We start from the raw sequence: 12915 nt of genomic DNA, 5'->3' as shown, positions 1-12915 counted from the left end.
AGAGATGAATAAATGGTTTGTAGGAAAGATCCCTGCTACTTTCTCATTTAGGAATTACAGAAGTCTCAAGGCTAGTTTCACACTTGGGGCTCCTCTTTTTGCTGTTTTCTTGTCTTGCAAGAAAATAAGATATACATTACTTCAAACACAGCACCTTCTTCTGCAGCTTTTATGCAGACAAAGGTGGTGTTATAATTGAGACAATTTGTCTGTGTAAGAACTGAAAGATTAAATAGGCATTAAGTAGGCATTTAAACTGTCTGGGGCCCTGCATACCTCTGATGTGTGTAAATAAAGCTGGGCTCAGGCAATGTAGCAAACATCCTGCAGCCTCCAGAGATGCTTACAAATTTGTGGTTCTGCATTTGCCCTTGTCTCCCTTTAAAATGCTACTGTTACTGTTGTTGCTGCACATCTTTATTCAAAGTTACATATGGTGAGGTGGAGTAGCGGATAACATTTATAGTAATTGGTAATCAAAATGAAAGAGGAAACAAAAGGAAAGACCAATAATGCAAGACAATCATTAAGTAAGTGCCAAATATAATTTGTTAAAGGTGTTCCTTCTAAATTAGATGGCGGCAGCATTTTATCAGATCGATACTGCCTCAATGACTCCCATACAGTCTTGGTAGCTTTTGGCTAACAAATATGACGAATTCTGGTATGGCCTATGCTTAAACAATAAAACAAAAGAACTTAGTGAATTAGTAACCCTTGACTGTGGTCAGAAATCCCTGTAAAACTGTGATTAACAATGTCCCAGGGTTGGAGCTGGTACAAATCACATACATGGTGTCATTAGCTATGAAGACAGCCTTGTAGATCAGTCATTGCCAGAAGTGCAAAGCTCAATAGCAAACTGAGCTTGGTAGTAAATATTACAGCTCAAGGAGTACATGCCCTGGTTCTTGGTGATGTTAATGGAAAAAAAGTCTATTGACTTCATTTGGAGTTTGAGCTGCTTGTTAGAAGAAGTGCAGTAAGTATTTAACCCAGCTGTTGCCCATCTTTATCTGCACATCTTAGCCAGCCTGATTCATTTAGTTACCAATATAATGTGTTCTTGCTGCAACTTAACACTGTATTATATTCTTACTCAATGTTACTGTGGTGCAGCTGTAAGAAAAATACTGTGTTTTATTTCAAAATACAAGGTGGGAATAGAGAAAGCAGGTGTCATACAACAGAGGGGTAAACTCATAATAGGAAATGGCATTTCAATTAAATTTTCAGAGGGGGAACGATATTCTAGGTATTTTCTGTATCAAAACATCATAGTAGTCTGTTGACAGAAGCAAGCAGCACATCATTTCTTAACTGGCTTTCACTAGAGTTCACTGTGCAATAGTCCCTGACTCTGGCAGCACACTTTTTCATCTGTGGAGGTGAAGGCCTTGTAGACTAAGCAAACCTTAAAAACTTGCCCCAAGTCCAAAGAAACAGTCTTTGTTTCCAGGCATCCTGATTCCAGGCCAGCACAACTTACACTTGAGACCAGACAAAATGTGCCTCTCGAGTATCTCCTAGAAGGAAAGGGTCATACATATGCATGCATACAAACCTGGGCATCTGGCAGCCTCACACCTTGCTGAAGACAGCTCTGCAGTAGGAAGGTGCATCATCAAGGCTGCATTTTTTGTCAGGAGAATATGCTAATTTTTGCTGCAACAACTGTATATAACCTGACAATTATTCTCTCCAGTCTCTTGGGTTAACTTTATCTGTGGTTGAGTTTAGAATCCCCAAACGATTATGTAATAGGTACAAGATGCCTGATAATATAACAGGCCTTTTCTAATTTTTTTAAAGCAGTATTAATGTAATTTCTTCAGTATCATCGTGTCTTTTTCAGTGTCAATCCATTGTGAATCATGCACACGCAGCAGAGAAAGAACAGAACCTACCGCAGCCTGTGAACAGCAAGAAATTTCAGCTGGATGACTGCATAAGGGGGTTTGCAAGACTGCCAGTAATTTTTTATATTCAGAGTTAAATAGAGCAATAAGATGGAATTTAAGCTTTAGTGCAATGGATTGCGGCTCTTCAGTCAATCAAATTATAGTTCAATCAGTTCATTTTAATCACTCCTCTGGAGAGAAGTAAACCCCTATGTTGAAGAATATGCAGCAATTTTATTGATGGAAAGTTTAATTGTTTCATTTTTCCTTACCGTCTGTAACACACTAGACTTTTAATCAGTGGGAACTGAAGTTATAATGAAGTAAAGTCCACTTTCCACAGTTCACAACTAGCTGAAAATAATTGGGTTGAGACTCCCATCCAGACAGTGTAATGCCTCTGGCATTTTCCTGAAAACTACACTTAATTGCTTTGCTGATGTTGTTAAGTGGTCCTGAGGGGGATGAAGTAGTAAAGCTGCCCACATATGCAGGGAAACAATACACAAAAAATGTCTTACAGGATCCTTAAAGGAGGACCAACTAGTGACGAGAAGACAATATATGGCGCTTTTTTTCCCTTTTCTATACCAGAGAGATCACACAGGAGAGGCTGATAAAATAAACTGTGGAAATTCTATAAACACTAACAGTATTTTTATTTAAGGGCTGAAAGCTTGGGACTAGAAAATGTGAAGGCAGACCTCTTGCAATCAAACCTGCAACTTAAGGCTAGCCCAACTCACTTGGCATTTTTATGCTGAAGGCCAGTTAGCATGCTGCCTGTCTTCAGCACCTTGGGCTGAGGAACAGATGTCGCCAGGGAGGGAGGACAGCTTGCTCTCTGTGCTCTGAAGGGACAGGACGTGAGCCAGTTATGATGAACTGAAAGCCTTGTCCAGGCATCAGTGGAACCAGCAAGTGTACCCCATTACGCTATAAATGTAGCCAGAGAAGGAATAACACTTTGGAATTTCTCCTTATTTAGTGCATTTATGGGAAATCCTCTTCAGTTGAATGGTGTTTGTTTAAAATGATGAATTAGCTGCTAGCCTCAAGGATATTCTGATGCAGAAATACGTTAGTTATTTAATAGAGAAGAATATTTATTTAGGACACATGAATTAGGTAGTGCCCATGAACTTGAGTTCAGGGTTGGAGCTGGAGCTGTTTTGGGGAAGCGAGGACAATAGGGCTAATTTAGCTTTAAGCAAGTGGTTTTTGGTTGTTTTTTTTTTCTTGTTTATTTACATGTGCAGGCACAGTAAAGTCTCTCTCTCTCTCAACAGCCTGACCTTCCTCAGCTGGTATCCATGCAAACTTCAGTATGGCCTTTGCTTATTTTATTCTTGCTTTTGCAGGCTCCAAGCTGAACAACTACCCCCTGATGACTTTCTAGAAAGGAAGGTAGGCAGAATTTAGGCACCAGAGTCTAAAGCTGAAATCTTAAAAGCTCCCTTTTCCCTTAACCCTATAGCTGACCCTGGGGCCCCCTCAAGAGCTTCCAAGTTGGTACCTCGATTTTTGGCCAACAGAGCTCTCCCAGCACCTGAAGTGATGCTTTTTCTGCTGCAACATGCTGAAGTCTAGACGGGACTTGAGTACCTTGGCATGTAGCCTCACTTTAGCCTGACCAATCCCCATATTAATAAGCTTTAACACCTATTTCTCCTATGGCAAAATAGTAACCTCCTGTGTGCTCAAACCGCCAACCATATGTCAAGGAGATCAAGCTGTCAGTTTTGAGAATAGCACTGGGAGTAGCCCATTGTGTCTAATTTACTCTGCTTGCCTGCCTCTGGGAGAACAGCTCAGCAGCAGCAGTGGTTGTGCTCTGCTGTTCTTGGGGTTCCTTTGTGAGGTAAGGTGGTATGGAATGGTTCTGACAAATGCAGCAAAAGAGGACTATGTTGTGACAACTGATGGGAGACTCTGCTTGGGTTTTGTACTCTTACTGATGCTGAAAGACTGCAGGAACCAGGGCAAATCTTCACTGCGGAAGAAGAAAACAACCTGATGTGGCTGGCTGAAATTTACTGCTGTGTAGTCTGGCTCTTTTAGAGGGTACTCTTCCCTCTTTTAGGGGGTCCTCTCCCTGACCCTTCTTTTGGAGACAGGGTCCCTATCCCAGCAGGAGGAGTGCTTCCTGGAACTGTAATGCAATAGTGTGCAGCATGGCTGGCCAGCTGGACCTCATTTCTAAGCAGACCTGCTTGCTGGGTCTCGCACACTTTAAAGTCTTACCCTGGATCTGAATGGAAACAAGAGGGAGTGAATGATTTGACACACATTCTCTTGATTTGACATACTGTATGGTTATAGCATGGTGTGTCTGCCAGAAGAAATCCAAAAGATGCGTTCCAGTACACGCACAAATCGACTGATAAACTGTTCACGTGGAAAGATATAATTTGCATGGTTGTCATCAAAGCCAGTGCATGTATTCATTTGTGGAAGCATGTCAGACGCCATATGTCAGTAATATGCCTTTGATATGTTGGTGTCTGAATCATTTTTTTAACAGCTGAATGGTGTATGTTTAAATGTAAACATCTGTTCTATGTTTGTACTGTCTGTATTTTTTATTTCTATATTTTCTCTTGACTAAGAGCTTGATTCAAACCCAGGAAAATTGTGGGATTCATCGTATTTTTTAAAGAAATGCAGTTTTTGTAGTATTTCAGTATGAGGCCAATGTGTATATTTTCATAGATGAGAAGGGCATTTAAAAGAGAATTTTTTCCCTTTTGGTAATTAGAACAAACTCAGTTTTCAGGCAAAATAAAAATTTGGTTTCACTAGAAGTTTGTTAAATGAAAAGATTCTTGTTTTAGTGTTGGGCAGGTTCTGTAATGTATGGATTTACTGAAAAGCAATCCATGTAAGAGCAGTGTGTTAAACAATGATGACAGTAAATTGGTTTTATCCAGAAACTTTTCTGATGCAGTTAAAGAATGTGCAGTGTAATAAATGACTTAATAAAGGAATGAAATAATACACTATGTTTGTTAGGCTATTACACATGGGTGAAACTGAAAACCAGTATCACAATGAAGGGATTCAAAAGCAGTTATTGCAACTCAACATTCAAATGAGACACTGGAACACCATTTGGGATGCTACAACCAGCCTAAAAGGCACAGTTTGGTCAAAAGTAATGAACAGTATCTTAGTATTACAGCAAAATGACAAGAAACATTATGAACCAACTGGGAATACCTGGAGGGCCTAGAGATGAGTGTCTAATGCTGAAGTACAGGAGGTGCTTAAGAAACATTGCAAAATGAGCAACTGTGTTGGACTTACCAGTGTGGTGGCAGGAAGAGGCTCCGGAAAGAAGCAACCAGAGCAGCAAGTTGTGTACTAATGGAGTTACAAGTACTTCTCAGTATGTGCTTCAACTAAGCAGACAATCTTTCTCCTGTGAGTGTCCCACAACTGCTGGTTTCTACCTTTTGATAAGAACTCACCTGATTTAGCAATGAGTAACAAATGACAGCTCTTGGTGGACTTACTTACCGCAGTCTGGTCCTTGTATGTTGTTTGTATGGCTTGGCTCAGGCCTTAAAAAAAACCCAACCAAACAGCCATCACATATAACATAAGAAAATTAAATCTGTCTAAATCCCAAAGCTTCACAGCATTGTCACAGAATCATAGTATTTCATAGGCATGGCTTAAAACAAATCAAACCATGAAAAGCTGAGTGCTGTTGGAGCCACCAGCTAGTTAGTAAAAAATGACCAAAGTAGCCCAAACTGCACCTGCTGCAATGAATGGCAAAGCCGATGCCCGCGCAATAGGAGGCCATCCAGGCCGAGGTGCCTCGGAATCAGTGCCATCTTGTGGCACTTCGTGATACTAAAAAAAACCCCTGAGCTACAGTAACTGCAAATGTCCTCAAGAATCAACCACAGTTCAAAAAAATTGCACGTGGTAAATGATATAACCCACAGTAAGGATATGTAAATTTGGCCATAACTTCTGCAGTTGTGCATGGAGTGGCTCACAGCACCTGAATGATTAATGAGGCAAATGCCTACCAATTATGGATCGCTGAAGGTGCACAGTGAGTTGCATGTAATTATAAATCCTGAGAACAGATGGAAAATTTTGCAACACCAAAAGCCTGCTCCTTATTAGCCGTGTCCTGCTCTGTGCAAGCCAAGGAGTCAGGCCGCACGGCTGCCAGGCTGGGGCAGGGCTGAACGGAAGGCAGGTGCCTGCTTCGGCTGTGGTGGCTGCAGTACCGTCAACGTGGGACCTGGGAGCCGCAGGGCAGGTGCTGGCTGCTTTTATGAGAGCATTGCACCTGCATTTAGCGTGCTGCTAGCTGCAGACACCTGGGAGTCAAGGCAGACTTGTGCTTGAAACAAAACAAACAAGCACGCCCCCAGAGCACCCACCCGCAAGTAACCCCTGTGAGAGCAGCACAACCTTGCTTTTCAGACTTGGGCTGCCTCTGCATCACTTACACAGGGTCAAACACTTCACTCCAGACCTTTGACACCCATTCTTGGCACCAGCCTTAGCCTGGGCCCATGGAGGCAGCTGCTATTGCTGACAGTTTAAAAATAAGAACTCCTAACACCTATCCACACAAACCATATGAAGTCTAAATAAGTAAACATATAATGTAACATGATACACATACAATATTTACCTACTATATAAAACATAAACATACAAAACAAATACTATATAAAGTATTAATATATGACTACATATATAAAAGGTAAATACATAAAATAGGCATATAAATATATAGCATATATTATACAAGTATAAATTATATAAATACAAATAATATAATAAATATATAAGTTATAATATATAATTAGATAGTATGTGTATGTGTGTGTGTATATATATATATATATTTTAAAAGATGCTCTTCCCTAATAACGACTGCTGCAATATTGGAAGAGGACACATATTGCATAAAAAGGAAGGAAATAATAGCAACTTGGAAGAGAGTTAAAAGAGATCTTTGAGGCATGTTCATAGTCAGCTGGTAGGCTAGCTGGTACACCAGGGAGACATCACTTCTTCACTGCATCAAAGGATGCCAAAGGAAGGCAGACCCTTGCGTGCTTGTAGGTAACACGACAGCTTACTAACACCTTTAATTCTTCCTTGTCCCACTACCTGCTTTGAGGCTGTTCAAGCAACCCAGGCCATTTCCCACAAAGGCTTTTTGGGAGTGGTTATGGCATAGTAACAAAGTTATAGTCTTATTTCTGCTTTCAACTGTCTCCACTTCTGTCAACTATTCAAAGATTTTTATTCTTTCAGTGACCCTTAAATTCTTGTAGTTTATAATTCTTGGATTAAAACCAGATTTAATTTTTTTTAAGGAAAATGCAATGTTGTTTTATCAAACCTGAAAAGGAAATCACGTTCACGCTACACACATTCCACTCAAGGACTTAAGCCTTGATGTTCGTCTAGTATAATTTTAGTACTTAAACAGCAGGCCTTTCTCAGAGATTATTGCTTTGCTGGGAAGTAGTTAGGTACAATTGCCAAGTACAGTTGTGGTGGGTTTGCTTTACGTTTATTGCAGGGCACTGAATCATGTTATAATCTCTTTTTTTGAGGACAGTAGAAATGCTATGATTTCAGACAGCCAAAAATTTTAGTACATACAAGGAGCATTTGTATAAATTAGAAACTGATTTTTCCATGTTAATTTGATCACAATTAAATAAAAAAACCCAAAGCATAAGATATTGCATTGTCCTGAACTATCACAGTGGTTTGTTACACATATGACTATTAGATTTGCTCCAACTTGAACAAGGCAGTTCTTAAGTTCTATTTTCCAAACTAGGCAAACTGTGCTTTTATCTTATATGAGGGTAAGCTGCAATATTAAACACGAAGTAATCTTACAAATAGTTTGAAGTCAATATTAAAAATACAACATAATTGATTGCAATTGCTTCTTTTTCTAAGAAGGATGAAAGCAAATAATATTTCTTTCAAGTGTCTGTAATTTTCAAAACTTTGTATAGCCTGAACTCTCATTGTAAATCTATAACTTAGCTATCTAACTATTGCCTCTCTGTCATGCTGGAAATGAAATTTGCTTTTTGTCACTAAGATTTATTTTTTCTTACTCATTTCCTGTCCCAGTAGCAAGTTTTGAGTTTTCTTTTTGGACGGGCTTGATTTTGTTCTATTTTTGCATATAAAAATTCCCAATATGCCATCTCAGAGGGGATGACACCAGCCTGGATTCCCACTACGTTTCTCTGGCAGAGGTATGCTTAAGCATTATTTTATTGCTTATTAGAGGGCCTGATGTAGCTGCAGTGTGATTGGGAAGGGACCTTCTTCTTATGTAGCCATAAAATACCCACAGCCTCTTTCCATCATGTAACTGGGGGATTATGCACCCTGCAATAAGCTCAGAAGGAACAGAAGCAGAAAATACTGTGTTTGAATCCCATTCAAGATTTGAATATCAGAGATACCCAAACACTAGTGTTCTCAGCACTGCCTTTCATTTTCAAAAATACAATGCAGATGAGAGCTCACAAGTTCAAGCATTTTTCATTGTAGAGTTTGGGCTCTAGCTTTTGGAGAGACCTTGGTTTTGTAACATCCCAAATTATAAGGCAGTCAAAAATAACACTCTGGCTTAACTCTCCTAATGCAACATTTTCTCCCATTTCTTCACCTCACCTCACAAAAAGTCCTGTTTTGCTTATAGGATTCATTACTGCATTATAGCTCCTTATATTAGACCAGGTTTTCAAGTTAGCCCTTAGAGAGATTGCATTTCTACTTTGTAATGATTTTACCATTGGAAAAGTTCATCTAGAAAGATGCCTGGAAAACAATGAAGCCACTAGGGGAATTCTTTTCTTCTTGAAGTATCTATCACTCCACAGTAGAAGAATCAGAGGGATATGTTAAGCTTGCTACATCCTCTGTCAATCTTTTGTTTGATTATTACATTATCAAGTTGCTTGCACCGTGAGAGATTAAAACAGTTAGGTAAGTGCAAAGCATAGAGTTATTGAGCACTTTGAATATAAGTCAGACATCAAACTAGTTTTGAAGTGCAGAACTACTGAGCTTTCACTTTGTCACACAAGCAGATGTTGCCGGAGGCAAGGAGGAAAGGAGTGATGCTATTTTTATTTTTTTTTTACTTGGCTGCCGAACCTTGCACTACCTGAAGAACCAGGCACTGTGTGCAGCTACTGGTTAGATGCCTTTCAAACCTGTCTTCTGCCTAAGGGCTGTCAGATGTGTGGCTGAGGCGAAGGGACAGATTTTCCCATTTTGCATCTCCATAACTTGAGTATGTGCTGCTCACTGCACTAAGTAAATGGTTGGGCTGCTTTAGATCAGGGGACAGCTTTATCAGTTTAGGAGTCTGACAATGTTATTCTTCCCTTTTAATCTACTTTAAGGAGAGTTCTGCCCAGTATGGGAATGAGCTACTAATGAGCAGAGATTAAATACCTCATCTAGGGAGGAAGATTTTGTCCTCGATACAGTTATTCAAAGTCATGGTGCAGGTTAATTTAGCTTGAAAGTTCCAACCAAAGCTAGTTGCCATACGTACTACTTTTTGATAACTGTGGTCTGCCATATGTACATTTGGACTACCTTTTAATATCTGTGGGGATTTGTCCACAGGGGAATCCTTAAGTCTGGTGACTTTCCTATCCAATAACCTGGATGTCCATTTATTCTGCAGAATCCAAGAAGCGTCCAGTAAGTAACTCTCCAGGCCTAATGAGCTGACTAGGGAACCTGGGTCTCTAGGTAATTACACTCATGCCTCTCGCTGTTCAAGTGAAAAAGTATTTCCCTCTCTTATTTGTATCGATCTTTAAGTAAACCTACAAGGAAGTATTGTACCACTTTTAACATATGTGAAATTAATGTAGAGGCTTGTGATACGAGATGCCAGGGGTTTCAACGAGCATCAGTAGAACTGCACCGATCTTCCTGAAACATGATAAGCTGTACATCATTCCCTACAGATTTTCTTCTTCCTGCACATGCATCTTATGTACCTCCACTGGTATATATGCAAATAGGTCCACTGCTATTACATACGTATCCTTATAATAGTGTCCAAAATACCGTGTTGGAAAATTGTTTTTGTGTACCTTACAGAGTGATGAAGCTTTGAACTGGTGGAATATTCAGGGCACCACTATTCATCCACATAGATGCCACAAACCCATATTAGCAAAGATCCTGTGTATCACTGAAGGAGCAGACAGCAAGGTTGGTACTTGCAAAGGAAGGCGGGTTTTGGAGGTTTTGCGTTTGAACTAATGCAAACGCCACAGTTTTACAAAAGTGAGAGAGTTCATTTAGGAAAGTTCATTTGAGAATGGATCCTTGTCGTGGTTTAACCCCAGCCAGCAACTAAGCACCATGCAGCCGCTTACTCACTACCCCTCCACCCAGTGGGATGGAGAGAAAATTGGGAAAAGAAGTAAAACTCATGGGTTGAGATAAGAACAGTTTAATAGAACAGAAAAGAAGAAACTAATAATGATAATGATAACACTAATAAAATGACAATGGTAATAATAAAAGGATTGAAATGTACAAATGATGCACAGTGTAATTGCTCACCACCCGCCGATCGACACCCAGTTAGTCCCCGAGCGGCGATCCCCTGCCCTCACTCCCCCCCAGTTTACATACTAGATGTGATGTCGCATGGTATGGAATACCCTGTTGGCCACTTTGGGTCAGCTGCCGTGGCTGTGTCCTGTGCCAACTTCTTGTGCCCCTCCAGCTTTCTCGCTGGCTAGACATGAGAAGCTGAAAAATCCTTGACTTGAGACTAAACACTACTTAGCAACAACTGAAAACATCAGTGTTATCAACATTCTTCACATACCTAACTCAAAACATAGCACTGTACCAGCTACTAGGAGGACAATCAACTCTATCCCAGCTGAAACCAGGACAATCCTACACAAGACTCTAACAATACAAAGAGGTGCACCTCAGAGCAGAAACCCTTCTCTGAAGAAATGTGGGCCATAATAATATTTTCTACTTAACCACTGTCTGTAGTTCTTTTTAAGCACACTTGGCTCTGCCTACTTCCAAAACAACTCTGCTATATTGTTAAGATTTTTTTGTTTACAAATAAATAAATAAATATTAGACTTTGGAGTTGCACATAAAATTATTTTTACCCCAAGTACGTTCATGGTCATGCCTTGTCCCATTATGTGTAATCATTAGTGACCTCATAGTCAATTATTAACAAAATCTCTCAGAAAGCTCAGCTAGATAGGGAGAAACATGAAAACCTCAAGAAACAAGGTATCTGACTTCCAAACAGAATGCCTGCCTCAGACCAAACCTCATTAGGGAGAAGTCTTCCAGGCAAACATCCTCTCATTATTTATTGTCATGGTTTACTGAAGATTCCTCAGTGTAATTCACAATTGGTTTTTAAATAAAACTCTCTATAGTAAATGTGATATTGCTGCATCTAAGCAGCAGGGTTAGCTGAAAACTGAACAAGACCAAAATTTCACATTTCGGGGACTCATAAACAGCTTAGAGCCTGACAGTAATGCAACAACAAGAAGCAAAAATATGACTGACAACATACGGCTGAAAAGTAAGGTAGCAGTGGCTGTACAACATAATAATGAAACAGTGAGACTGCAAAGCAAAAACAATTAGCAAAGAAGTGTTGGTAATGAAGAATTATTTACGGTGAGAAACTTCTCTATAGGAGAAGAATGGTGCCTTGGATTTAAGGCTTTGCTTCCCATCCTTCATCCCAGCTTCTAGAGGGTCAGTTTTGGGCCTAGGGTCTCAATTGTTTTGAGGCACTCTGATGTCCTGGAGGATTTGATCTAAGTCTCCTAGAGCTCAGCTGCTCATCTGGAAATGAGGGATACTAAAACTTCTCTTTCTCACAGGGGGTATTGTGAAGGAGAGGGTGCTAAAGACTGGGCATGATTTATCAAATGGTTTTGTGACGGATCTTTTCAAAGGGATGAAAGTCTGAGGGATTTTCCTTACAAATCTTATCACATCAAAGGGTTAACTAATGCTTATGCCTAAGGTGAAGAGTGAATGACCATGATTTCCATTTTTTATTGCACTAAACTGCTGAGACAGTTAAAGAAGTCCAGAATATCTCAGAAATTTCCATCTCTGATTAGAACAGAGTGAAGTTCTCTTCAAGGAGAAAATCCTCTGGTGTGATCCATTTTTCTCCTGTAGTTAAAAATTCTTGGGCTGATTTAGCGTCTGGGCTGATGAGTTGGCCCCTGGAAGCACTCGCCGTTGTTGCTCTTGAGGAGGCTGGAGGGGCAGCAGAGCGGAAAGTTTCTCTTCTCACCAGAGGACATGCACGGAGGACAGTGCTTGCCAGAGCAATGCCTCCTGAATCCCTTGCTTGGCTCAGTGCACTGCATGTACTACTACCCATAAAAGATTCATTTTCTTAAATTTCATATTTATCACTTTGCATAACAAGGTTTCTTTACTAAGGTAATACTGTAGTCAAACAAATGTAAAGCTGATGAGGATGAAGAGTAAAATAACTGGAAAGGGCTTTTTTACTCAGCGTTGTGAAAGGGATATTAATACAAACAGATTGCTTTTTTTAGTGTACCTATTACAGAGTCATGCACACTCTTTGCTGAATGCATACCTATGAGACTGTGTGTGTGCAATAAAATCTTTAGTTTATTAAGCATTTTTTTCTATTTTGCTCTGTCAGTCTAAATTCACTTTGAAGGCAGGAATGATGGAATTGTTCAATATGTTGTGTGCGGAAGGTTATGACCTCTGCAATCAGCCCCTGAAACACCACTGTCTTTTTACTTCGGGGGCAGCTGAAGTGAATTATAAGGCAGCCTCATAAACCCATAACATTTTACTAAAGCTGAGGCCTCTAAATATATAGTACTTGAGCATTTTTGTATTCTTTCTCATTTCCAAAATATTTACAATCTGTATAAGATTTCAAAAGTGAAAATTGAACATACTATTTTTT

General features: G+C 39.8%; 2 long non-coding RNA genes across 2 annotated transcripts in view; one reads left to right on the top strand and one right to left on the bottom strand.

Moving 5' to 3' along the window:
• Positions 1–1960, top strand: part of LOC138687260 (uncharacterized) — a 28492-nt gene extending 26532 nt beyond the window's left edge. Inside the window, exon 3 of the long non-coding RNA XR_011326523.1 lies at positions 1856–1960. This is a non-coding gene — a long non-coding RNA (uncharacterized lncRNA). The remainder of the gene's footprint in view (positions 1–1855) is intronic.
• Positions 1961–4973: 3013 nt separating this feature from the next.
• Positions 4974–12915, bottom strand: part of LOC138687091 (uncharacterized) — a 140543-nt gene continuing 132601 nt past the window's right edge. The window contains exon 3 of the long non-coding RNA XR_011326426.1: positions 4974–5464. This is a non-coding gene — a long non-coding RNA (uncharacterized lncRNA). The remainder of the gene's footprint in view (positions 5465–12915) is intronic.

This window comes from Haliaeetus albicilla, chromosome 10 (assembly GCF_947461875.1).
Source record: "Haliaeetus albicilla chromosome 10, bHalAlb1.1, whole genome shotgun sequence".
NCBI classification, from domain to species: domain Eukaryota; kingdom Metazoa; phylum Chordata; class Aves; order Accipitriformes; family Accipitridae; genus Haliaeetus; species Haliaeetus albicilla.
Note: the sequence above shows the minus strand (reverse complement) of the source record. Positions and strands in the feature narration are given on the sequence as shown.